Here is a 12,185-nt window from a genome sequence, read left to right as displayed (position 1 = left end):
CTCTGGCAAGAGAAATTGGACACATCCTTCTTTAAAGGAACAACTTGCCAATCTGGGTCACTTTTAGAAGCTGGAGGCTGGAGGGGAGGGAGGGGAAGCATGTAGTTCAGGTGAAGATTATCATATAAAGTACGCAGGTTTCACAAGTGGTTCCCCCAAAGCCCCTCACTTGAATTGGGATAGATCATGATGGGATTACTATGCATCACCCCTTCCCCTCATCAAAAGAGAAGATGGGATGATGCTGGGACATCCTGGCTTGAGACGTATGGAAGAGACAGCTACTCGCCAACCCAATCCATATTCCAACTTTCTCCACTTTGCCGATTGATGCCTGCTCCTTGAAACTTCCTGCTAGCTAGAGTTGTCCCCCCCGACTCTGGGGGCTCAATTTTGGGCCTCAGGGAGCCGGGCAGGGCTGTGGATCTCTTCTTCTTCCCTAAAGTAGGCAGGCTTTCCCTGGGAACTGGGGACCTGCTGAGCCTTCAGTGGACAGGAGGCCACCATGTGGTTGATGCTTTGGCAGAAGTGGCACTTCTTGGGCTGTGGTGGCAGCTTGCATTCCTTGCCATTATGGTCTAGACCACCACAGTTGTAGCACCTGTCTCCTTTGGATCTGCTCTTCTGCATGTTCTTCCCCTTTGGCCACCTCTTACTCCCAATACAGAACACCCCACTGGGCCCAGTGACTTGGATGGATTCTAGGCCTTTGGCAGGCTTCTTAAAGGTAAACTCCACAGCCTCTCCCTCCTTCAGGCTCTGGAAGCCCTCCATGTGCAGCTTATTCTGGTGCACAAAGACGTCCACCAGGGGGTCGAGCGCTACCCTTATGCAGGCTGTCATGGATAGGAAGCCAAACCCTCTGAGCACATTGAACTACTTACAGATGCCAGCCCTGTGCAACAGCTGAGGCTCCTCAGCCACCTGAGCGGCATCCTCCTGCGCCTCCTCGGGTGCCTTCTCCGCTGCCTTGGCGCAGCCACCTCCCAACTGCTGGTTGGACGCCAAGCCCATGTCCGTTGTCTGAGCCTGCAGCCCCTGGCCCCTGATCGGGCTGCTGCTGGCCCCAGAGAAGTGCGGAGGCAAAGGGCAGGTTGGCAGAAGAGGTCGCTACATCTTCCCCGCACAATCCATTTTTCAAAATTTCTTATGATACTGAAGATTCAATTATAAACTATTAACACTTGAAAATAACTCTTTTTTTTTGGGGAGTAGGACACAAAACACAAGATTAATCCTAATCATTTTCAAAGACATTTATTTATACTACAAATAAACTCTTATAACTACAAAGATTCTAAAAATAACTGAAACATAGTGTCAAAAAGCACATAATTTAACTTCATCATGTACGTTCAAAGGATTGTGCTAATAGAAAAAGTTATACTAATAATTAGCTCACCCAATTCACTTCCATTCTTTTATTCTATATCTTTTAGTTTCATAAAAACTGGCTTTTCATAAAATGATGAATAAAAAGCCTATATATATCCATTAACATTTTCAGATTTTAACAATGTTTATTTCAGAAATGTTTTTAGCTGTATAGTCAATGAACTGAAATAACATTGAAATATTCAAAGGGGTTTCAGAAATTGCAAGACTTGCTCTGGGATGTTATTTATATTGGAAAAGATACCCAAAAAGCCTTATTTGTTAAAGTTGTGATAGTTACTCCCACAAAAAAACAATTAATGAAGAAACATTTGTATGTACAAAACAACTTCAAATGCATCCACAATCTGGAGGTGACACATGCTTTTTGTTTGTTTTTGCAATGTATATCTAACAAACATATCCACAATACTGATTTTCAGTCAATATGATGGGATATTCAAACCTAAAAAATACGGGGTTTATTATCTTAGTGTGAATAGATATGATCTTACAAAGAAAATTATTTTCAACAGAAATCTGGAAAGAGTTTATCCACCTTGAGTTTCACAGGAATAACCAGCGAGTAATACTTGTTTGGTCGAGTAGGTCAAAAGCACTCCATGAGTATATCTTAAAAGTATATCCAATTTAAGAGGTCAAATACATATTTTGTACTGACAGTCATCTTACATCAATAGCTCACTACCTAATTATATGTGTATCTTATTGCCTAATATATACTAAGAACTGAAAGTGATCTCTTTTAACTGAAAGTGATCTCTTTTATCTAACTTAATGGTGTAAATGCTTTGATTATGATGATGTTATTATTTGACAAATAAAATGTACAGAAGGGTGGTTCCACTGAAATAACAGGATGGAACACTTATAAATAACTATATTTCAACACAGTTCTTTTCAGCCTCACTCTGTCCACATTGGCAAGCAACATTGCAAATGCACACACTCACGCATATACACACACATGTGTGCACATTTATAAACACATATACATGCATGCCAAATTCAGGATTTACTGTACAAAAAAGTTCAAATAAAATATTAGTGATTAGGAAAAATGATAACTTGCCTTATTACAAAATAATACATAATCCAGTGTCCACGATTGTTACATTTTACCTGCCTCTCCACATGCGACCACTTAATTTATTTTTAATTAATTAATTAATTCATTAGTTTGGTGCTTATACTAGAGCTTGAACTCAGGGCCTGACTCTGTTCCAGAATGTGTTTTTTTTTGTTTTAGTTTTCTCAAGGCTAGCAATTTAATGCTTATCCTACAGCTCCATTTCAAACTTTTGTGGTTACTTTCAAATCAGAATCTAATGGACTTTTTTTTCTTGGTCTGGTTTCAAAGCACAATCATCAGTTTTCATCTTTTTGATTAGCTAGGATTAAAGACCTGAGCCACCGGAGTGGCTCCTACTTTTCTCTATACTTATCTAATGCACATACTTAAATAGTAATTTAAAACTGAGAGCATACAACCAAGATGTACAGTGATGATATTGTCCTGTCAGAAATTCAAGTTAATAATGTAAATTTATTCTTAAGACCATACGCAAAAAATACTTACGAAGAAATTTGATGATGATGATGATGATGATGATGATGATGTGTGTGTGTGTGTGTGTGTGTGTGTGCTGTTGCAATATATTCCACATATAAGCACTGTGAATGGGTGTCCAGCCATTCAGAGTTATTGCATGAATATCTGCCTTGAGCTACCAACTCATGGACAATGTCTAGGTGTCCACTCTGGGCTTCCCAATGAAAAGGGGTTTACTCATCCTCATCCCTATTATTCATATGAGTGGCCTTTTTGGAAAGTATTCTCCGCACTGCAGTAAGCTGCAAGGCAAGCACTCTACCACTGAGCCACCATCCTAGCCCAAGGTTTAAGATTCTTGTCTGTAATTTAGTCAAAGCTCTGACTCTTTATGTAGGCTACTAAAAATGTATTTACTAATTTCAAGTAAATACATATATTCTATTTCTATCTCTTTTAAAAAATAAAAAAATTGTTTGCTCTGTAAATTGATTAGAAGCATGGATTTTGTGGCTAGCTAGGTCATTGCACATCTGGATCTATTTTCCTCTCTCTCTTTCATGGTTCTCATAGACAATATGATTGCTCCATAATTATCCTAATTTATTTTGTTTTTATATTTTTGGTTGCATCATTTCACTTTCTGCTCTACCATTTCCCAAATCAGCACTACATAAACAGAACCATCCAGAAGTGGTTTTGTGGCTCAAGTGGTAGAGTGCTTGCCTTGATTTGAAGAGCTCAAGGATAGTGCCCTGGCCCAGAGTTCATGCCCCACAGCTCATTTAAAAAAAAAAGAATCTAAATACTTGATAATTCTACTAACAGATATGACTGAAATCAATTGAATCACACTTTTCCTGTACAATGAAGGAATAGGTCCAGGCTAGGAAAGCAGCTAGAGAGGGCAGGGTGATTGTATCTGTGACAAATCTTTGTGGATAATGGTATCGAGGATTACTTACTGGTGATTCACTTGCACTGGAAGCATGATTCTGAACGATTGCTTGCTGATTGCTTGCTTTGATCATTATATCCTCCAAGAAGAAAAAGTGAAATTTAATTGATAGCAAAGGACTACTAATACATTTTGACTTCTCATTAAGCATCTTCAATCATCAAAATCACCTGAAGACAATAGATAGGCGTATTTTTAGATGACAACAAATATCTTTAAAAAAAACAAGAATTTAGGTAGTCATACAAAGGACTTCTATTTTACTATTGCATTATACATTTTTTCGAATGTTAAATACTAACATTAGAAAGCTATTAGAAAGCTCTTTAAGCCCATATGTTGAATAGTGAGTTCTCTCACACTATAACATTGTATTTCCCAAATCATTTACATAGAAGGCATTGTTTCCTATTTTCTCATTCCTAGAATAAGCTGCACGTGAAGACACCACTGGTCCTCATTTTCAGTCTGTACCTTTGAATATTGAGGAAAATCTTTCCTCTGCTCTCTCTAAATTCCCTACTCTCCAGTTAGAATAATTTCGAGTAGTAAAAATGGAAAAAGATAAAATAAATAAATCATGGTGAATAAATATATGCAGAAAATTCACCAGATTTGTCTGACCAGTTCAACCAATGTGAACTATTGGGGAAAAACTTGGACATCTCATTCCCCCTGGCACTCAAAGTCTCTGGTTAGGCAATTCTGATGAAGACAGGAAGTAAGATGAAAAAGTGAGGAATAGTATCAATTGCAAGAAAAAAATGGAGTAGGACCCAAGGAAATTTCATCTTTTGGATCCTGAAATTATTCAGCTTACTATGGTGTGGAGACTACTTTCCAAAAAGGCCACCCAGATGAATACTAGGGATGAGGATGAGTATAACCCTCTTCATCGGGAAGCCTTGAGTGTACACTTAGACATTGTCCATGAATTGGTAGCTTAAGGCAGATATTCATGCAATAATTCTGAATGGCTAGACACACCTGCACAGTGATTATATGTGGAATAATACCAGAGTGGCTTCTTTCTTAATTCATCATGATGCAGATACCAGTCCCCAAACTAAAAGTCTCTTGACCCCCTTGCATCTCGCTGCTGGGAATAGAAATAACAACGATATGCTGTATCTCCTTCTGTGGAACCATTATATGAAACCAGGTCTGAAGAACAACTTGGAAGAAACTGCATTTGATATTTTTCAAAGGATAAGTAAGTATTACTACCTCTTTGAAGTTGTGGAAGACTGTACATATTGTTCTCCTAAGTTGTAATGATATGGTTAAGTGTATTGAATTTCAAAAATGCCAGTCCATCCTTTGTGTCCCTACAATTTTTTTCACAATACAAAGCAACAGCAATATCTTACTTTAAAAATTCATGGATTCCATGGTATTCTTCCAAGTGAATTGTCTGACTTTGATGTCAAAATGTATTCAAGAGTTGTTTGTATACATCTATAATGATTTCAAGACAGTTTGTGATTTTTTTAAATCAGAAATAATTTTAACATCTTTTGAAAAGAATAGTATAGACACTATAGATGTTCGTGGCATTTTTCTGAAAAAAGCATATCTATGTTTGTATAATGTCCATAATCTATTTAATTCGCTCCTACATATAATAATTTGAATTCTACATTGTTATATAATGTATATGTTCATTAATATGTCCTTTCAGAATGCATTCCATATAGAAAAATTTAAGATTCCTTTTTTCCTAGGTCCTTGTATTTTTTTATTTCTTTGGGATAAAATGACAATGTTAACTAATTTCAAGTTTTGTAAAGATTATGATATGTAAAGGCCTTTCTCAGGTGAAGATTTAATATACTGATGTCAAACTAACCTTTAATTCTATGAATTACTGGTCTTGTTACACTTGTGTTTTTGTAATCAACTTTTTAATAACTGTTTTTCATTTCTTGCATTTGAAGAATGAAAAATATGGAATACTTCACAAATTTTCATATCATCCTTCTGCAAGTGCCATGTTAATCTCTGTATTGTTGTAATTTGGGTAGACCTGCTGCTGAAACATGTGATATCCTCTAAATTTAAGTACTTAATGATGGAATCTTCCTACAGGCATATATCCATGGTTGAATATTTATAACTAGGAACCCTTATTGTTCCTAAATATGCTATTGATCTTATTTCTCTAAAATTCTTTGTATAATGGGACAAAACCCATTGTTTGGTAAATTGCTCACATTTGCAATTTTATTTTTAATTTTATTTTTAATTCAATTTAATTTTATTTTATTTGCAATTTTTTGTCAATGACTATTTTGTCTTCTTCATTTTAAATTTGATCATACTTTGAAGCCTTTACAGCTAAGTCCAAAGGTGATTGCTTTTCAAGTATTTATTTATCACAACTGAGTTAGCTTTGTGGAGCTAATGGATTCAAAGTAAGCCTTGCTTAAGAGCTACTTCTTAACTTGTGCAACTTAAAATTTCCCAAATGAGGTCTTGCTGGCACAAATGTCTAGCTGACCCTTTACCCTTCTTCCATGTAGGAACAGAACAATCAGAATATCTTACCCTGACAGCATAGATTGTCTACTGGAACAAAACTAACCTTAGTTACAAGAGATCATAGAGAGATGAACAGTTCTGTCAGAATTGTTCAGAATAGAAGGTATTTTATCAAAATATAATTGTTTACTATACTTATCATTTCAAAAGTAGCTAAAGCCAAGAAGGTGAAAAAATTGTTCATATGCATGATTACCTACTGTCCTTTCCTGTCTATCATCCAACCAGGCAGGAACTTACACTACGGACTTTCTATCACCAAATATGTCCAGAGCTCCTGGAGAAGTCCATACGTTTCTCCTCAATATTAGGCCTTAAATTGGTAATGTTTTAATCACAGTGTTTCCTCTTGCCTCTAGGCTGTAAATCAACAAATGGTAAAGCTTTAAGTCTAACTCTACCAAAAACTGAGGTAGAGATAATGGAATAATACTAAAGTTGCCTTTAATACTCTAACCACAACAGAACAATGCAAAACAATTTTTATATTATATAAACTTATATATTTTATATTTATATGTACTGATTTTAAATTTCACACAGTGAATCTTATTAGAATTGATAGTTTGACAAATATATTGACAATTATTCTCATAAATAGATTGGAATATAAATAATTAGGTTTAGAATATAAATTAGAATATAAAAAGTATCAATGCAATGTCTTCGGTATAAACTTGTGATACCTTCTAAGTGTTTGTTGTCTTCTGAATTCACATGGTAAAATAACAGTATTGTTTTCCGCTAATGTATAAGGGATTTTATTCTGATGCTCTGTTTATTGTTTTAACTCGCTGGTCCCAAAGGGTTTTTCTCCATATTTCTGAAGCATTCTTACTGATTATACCCAAATTTTGCTGATATAATGTCTAAAAGCTATTATTCTTCTGCAGGACCCACGGGTCCTAGGATAACAGGTTCAAGTTATCTGCATCATCAGATAACAAGGGCAAGACTTCTAACCTAGGCCCATGCAACATGCCAACAGAAAGTAATTGAAGACTAATCTCAATTTCTCATGTCCTATAATATATTTCAAGGCCCCAATTTCTTATAGGAATTAGCAGTAATCAACTGTGAAATGCAATGAAACTTGAAATGAAAGATGAGATCACTAAATAAGAGAGAAAGTACTGTAGTTCAAACTTTCAATTTACAGATGACCAGGCCATATGAGTGAACAAAATCACAAATGAACAAGATTATTTTTAATACCCCTCTCCTAATGATTAATGAAAGATTTCAGTGCAGCAAAAGTTGGCCAAAAAATAGTTTCTGGAATGATAGATCCATAATTGTTCTACCAAGGCTAGGAAAACTTGATTTAGAGGTCAAATATAATTTAGAAAACCATTAAGAAGATCCTTAGTGCTTCAAAACACTGGTACTTCAGAAAACTAGGTTCTGTAGTATAAAATGTCATTCTCAAACCAATGATAACCTACATTTAATCTCCTGAAAGTATATTCATTTTCAAATAAACTATTTAAAATCACATTTGCCAAAATAACACTTGACAAGTAGATGATAGTGACATTACAAGGTTTTCAAGTGTAGGAAGCAAGTTACAATAGAGTTGATTTACTTACCCAGCACTAATACCAAACAAATTCATTCATTAAAGTGTAGAAAGAGTACCCCCACAATTAGTGTTGTTCAGTAGGTGCCTTCCAGAAATATGTTAAATAGATCAGCCTCCCATATTTCAAACCCAAATAATAGGTAATAAAGTAAATTTCATCACATAAAAACGTACCTTGTAAAAAGTCACTAAGAGTTGCCTTATCATGTGTTGTTTTATGTTTTCCCTATCTGTCTAACATAGTAAGAAATATGACTTTAAGTCTTGCATATGGGTACTGATCAGAGATGTGACAAACATAAAATATGTCTTCTTTTATTATCATATTCCTCTACACTAGTAAATTTTAGTTTTCTTCTTTTTCCAAAACTTATAGGTAGTACAAAATATTATCCTATGTAAAATAAAATAATCACATATATTGTACAAAGCCATTTATAAAAACTAGTAGTTAGGAATACATTCTAAGTCATTTTTAAACTTTCTTGCTGACTAAAGGTTAATCTTCCAAATGAATGAGAATAAAATCATGTCTAAGTGCTTCACATCTCCAGTCTTGCAAATTTGTTATTGCAGATGAATGAATTATGGAAATATAAGCTGACATCAGTTCAAGTATATGTGGGATTGAAACTCCACGGAATGTATGTAAACCTTTCAAAAATTAACAGGCAGTTTAACAGAATGAATATCAGGAAATTGAAACCAGAGAGGAACAATAGTAAAGAAATAGAATGAATGAAAAATAGAAAAATGGGCAAGTAAAGCTAGAATACTCAATGTACACATGTAATAAAGGAAGCGGTAAATCTGAAATGAATCTTGGAGAAAGGGTTGGTTCAGATTGATAGAAGGAGTGACTCTGATCCAGGAGCGTTAGACAATTAGATGGACATATTTAATTGTAACACACTTGCACAACCTTTTGAAATTCAGTTAAAAAACACAACAACAAACAAAAACACACAAAAATTACAACCAAACAACAATCTTTAGAGAGTATGAATATTTCCTCTAAAAATTTTAAATCATTAATGAAGGTCAGTCTTTGGAAAAGCAAACAAGCTTTTCAAAGAGAGCAATTTGGGGTAGGGGAGAATTTTAAACAGATTTAAATAGATTGTATAAGGTTATAATTCACCTGTATCTACTGCAAATATTTTCTTCTGCAAATGCTCTTTGAACTGGATACTCGAGTCCTGAGGCACACTTGATAGCTTGTGAAAACAGAATGGAAGAAACAAGATCAATAACCTATTACTCCACTGGAGAGAAAGCAGTCCTCTTTGTTTTCTCTCGATCTCTTCACTACTCTATTTTCATACTTTTAATAAAGTCAAGTGATTTTGAATTATATCTTTCCTTCTTCGTTCTCGCAAAATAATTGTTCAAAATAATTCATTAAATATTATTTGCCATTATTTTCTATCATGCTGTTTACTTGTCCAAACGAGTCCATTAAACTTCCCCTTTTCATTTGGTTGCCACAGAAACCCAACAACTATGTTAATGAAGACCAACACTAATGCAAATCTTTGTCTCCAAAAAAACAGTCCAAGAACCTGTAATCACAAATATTTAGCTATAATTTTTTTCTTTTTTCTTTTACCTTGAAATCTTCTTGTGTCTAATGTGCCCACAAAAATAAGTACTCCACCCCTTTTTGGTTCAATAAATTCTAACCTCAAAGATATATTTTGCTAACAAGATGCTTAGAGGAAACTAAAGAACAATCCATTTTTATCTTCACTCTTACGACTTTTATCTTCTCTCTTAAGACTTTCCTTAGATACCATATCAGGAACAGTAAAATTATTCTTTGCAAAATTATTTCAATAGATTATTTTTCTCTTGGTCTTGCTTTTGCTCAACAAGATGTATGGAGAAGAATAGAGTTAAATCACCCATTGCTTGGATTACATTGTCTGTTACAAAGGACAATACTTCTTTTTTTTTAATTTATTTTTTTAATTTATTTTATTTGTGAACGTACTGTACAGAGGGGTTACAATTACATGGGCAGGATAATGCATACATTTCTTACCAAGCATTGCAGCCTCCTTCTTTGTTTACCCTTCATATCCTTTCTCAGGCTCCCCCCTCCTCCCCACACAAAACTTTTCCCTCTCTTCTCACCCCCCCCCCCGCACCGACTTTGTAAAGCTCGTTTTTGACATGACAACTTGTACTTCTCATTGTTGCAACAGGTCCACCTGAATCCTTAAACGACTTGCTTTTCCCCATCTTCTCCACAAGTTATACTAACATCAAATATAGTAAAAGTGGGGGATATACGGTGGTGGAGCTACATACAAAGCAAGAAAGAAATAATCTTATAAATGCGTTAGAAACACATGCATGAAAGAAAAAAAATATTACAATACATATCTAAGGGTTCATTTTCCTAACATCACTTTATCTGTCCTTTTCCGCTTGACTCACACATATACTAGATATTTCAAATAAGGGAAACCATGGGACCTGTGTTTCTTTGGGCCTGGCTTACTTCATTTAATGTAATTTTTTCCAAGTTTTTCCATTTCCTAACAAATGGGGCAATGTCATTCTTTCTGATGGAGGTATAAAATTCCATTGCGTATATATACCACATTTTCTTGATCCATTCATCTACTGAAGGGCATCTAGGTTGGTTCCATATCTTAGCTATGGTAGATAATGCTGCAATAAACATAGTTGTGCTGGTAGCTTTAGTGTGGTCTTGTTTGTAGACATTTTGGTAAATTCCCAAAAGTGGGCTAGCTGGGTCATAGGGGAGCTCTATGTGAAGTCTTTTGTGGAACCTCCATACTACTTTCCAAAGTGGTTGAACAAGTTTACATTCCCACCAACAATGAAGTAAGGTTCCCTTCTTTCCACATCTCCTCCAGCATCTGTTGTTGTTAGAGTTCTTGATTTTTGCCATTCTAACTGGAGTGAGGTGGTATCTTCATGTTATTTGGATTTGCATTTCTTTTATGGTTAGTGATGTTGAGCATTTATTCATGTGTCTATTGGCCATCCTTCTTTCTTCTTCAGAGAAGTTTCTCTTTAAGTCTTTCGCCCACTTATTTATTGGGCAGTTGTTTCTTTGAGGATTTGTTGTTGGGGGATTTAATTTTTTGAGTTCCAAGTATATTTTAGCTATGAGACCCTTGTCCCTTGTATGGCTATTAAAGATATTCTCCCAGTCCATGGGCTTTCAATTGATTTTGCTAGCTATGTCCTTTGCCATGCAGAAGCTCTGCAACTTTTTGCAATCACATTTGTCCAAACTTTCTTTGGTTTGTTGTGTTTCTGGGTCTCTATTAAGAAAATTTTAGCCTGAGCCAACGAGACCTAGGGTTTCTCCTCTTACATCCTGTAATGTTTTCAGAGTGACTGCTTTGACTTCGAGGTCTTTGATCCATTTGGAGTTGATTCTGGTGCAGTGTGATAGATAAGGATCTAGCTTTAGTTTTCTACAAGTAGTTAACCAATTTTGCCAGCACCATTTACTGAAGAGGCTGTCTTTATTCTATTCTATTGTTTTAAGTCCCTTATCGAAGATTAGATGGCTATAGGTCTGTAGGTTCATTTCTGGGTTTTCAATTCTATGCCATTGGTCCTCATACCAATCGGTTTTGATTACTATGGCTTTATAGTAGAGTTTGAAATTTGGTATTGGTATTCCTCTAGCAGTGTTCTTTCTGTTGAGGAGCGTTTTTGATATTAGGGGTCTTTTATTGTTCCATATGAATTTTTGGATTACCTCTTCTATTTCTTGAAGAATGAGGTTGGAATTTTGATAGGTATCGTGTTGAATTTGTAGCTAGCCTTGGGAAATATTGCCATTTTCACGATGTTAATCTTTCCAATCCAGGAGCATGGGAGTTTTTGCCATTTTCTAAGGTCTGTTTTGATTTTCTTTTTCAAGATTTTAAAATTTTCATCAAAGAGGTCCTTCACTTCTTTGGTTAAGTTAAATCCTAGGTATTTTATTTATTGTGGGGCTATTACAAATGGAGTTGCTTTCCTAATTTCCACCACACTTTTCTCATTGTTGGCATGCAGAAAAGCCATTGATTTTGGGGGGTTAATTTTATACCCTACTACTTTGCCAAAATTTTGAATCAGCTTGAGTAATTTGGGAGTGGAGTCTATGGGATTCTTTAAATACA

General features: G+C 35.2%; 2 pseudogenes; both read right to left on the bottom strand.

The window, feature by feature from the left end:
• Nucleotides 1–387: 387 nt before the first annotated feature.
• LOC138837906 (protein lin-28 homolog A pseudogene) lies at nucleotides 388–1,014 on the bottom strand (annotated as a pseudogene).
• Nucleotides 1,015–5,846: 4,832 nt separating this feature from the next.
• Nucleotides 5,847–5,946, bottom strand: LOC138837911 (U6 spliceosomal RNA; annotated as a pseudogene).
• Between the last annotated feature and the right edge of the window lie 6,239 nt (nucleotides 5,947–12,185).

This window comes from Dipodomys merriami, unplaced genomic scaffold (assembly GCF_024711535.1).
Source record: "Dipodomys merriami isolate MVZ:Mamm:240054 unplaced genomic scaffold, mDipMer1.0.p SCAF_279, whole genome shotgun sequence".
In the NCBI taxonomy this organism is placed as follows: Eukaryota; Metazoa; Chordata; class Mammalia; order Rodentia; family Heteromyidae; genus Dipodomys; species Dipodomys merriami.
This window is presented reverse-complemented; position numbering and strand designations above follow the sequence as displayed.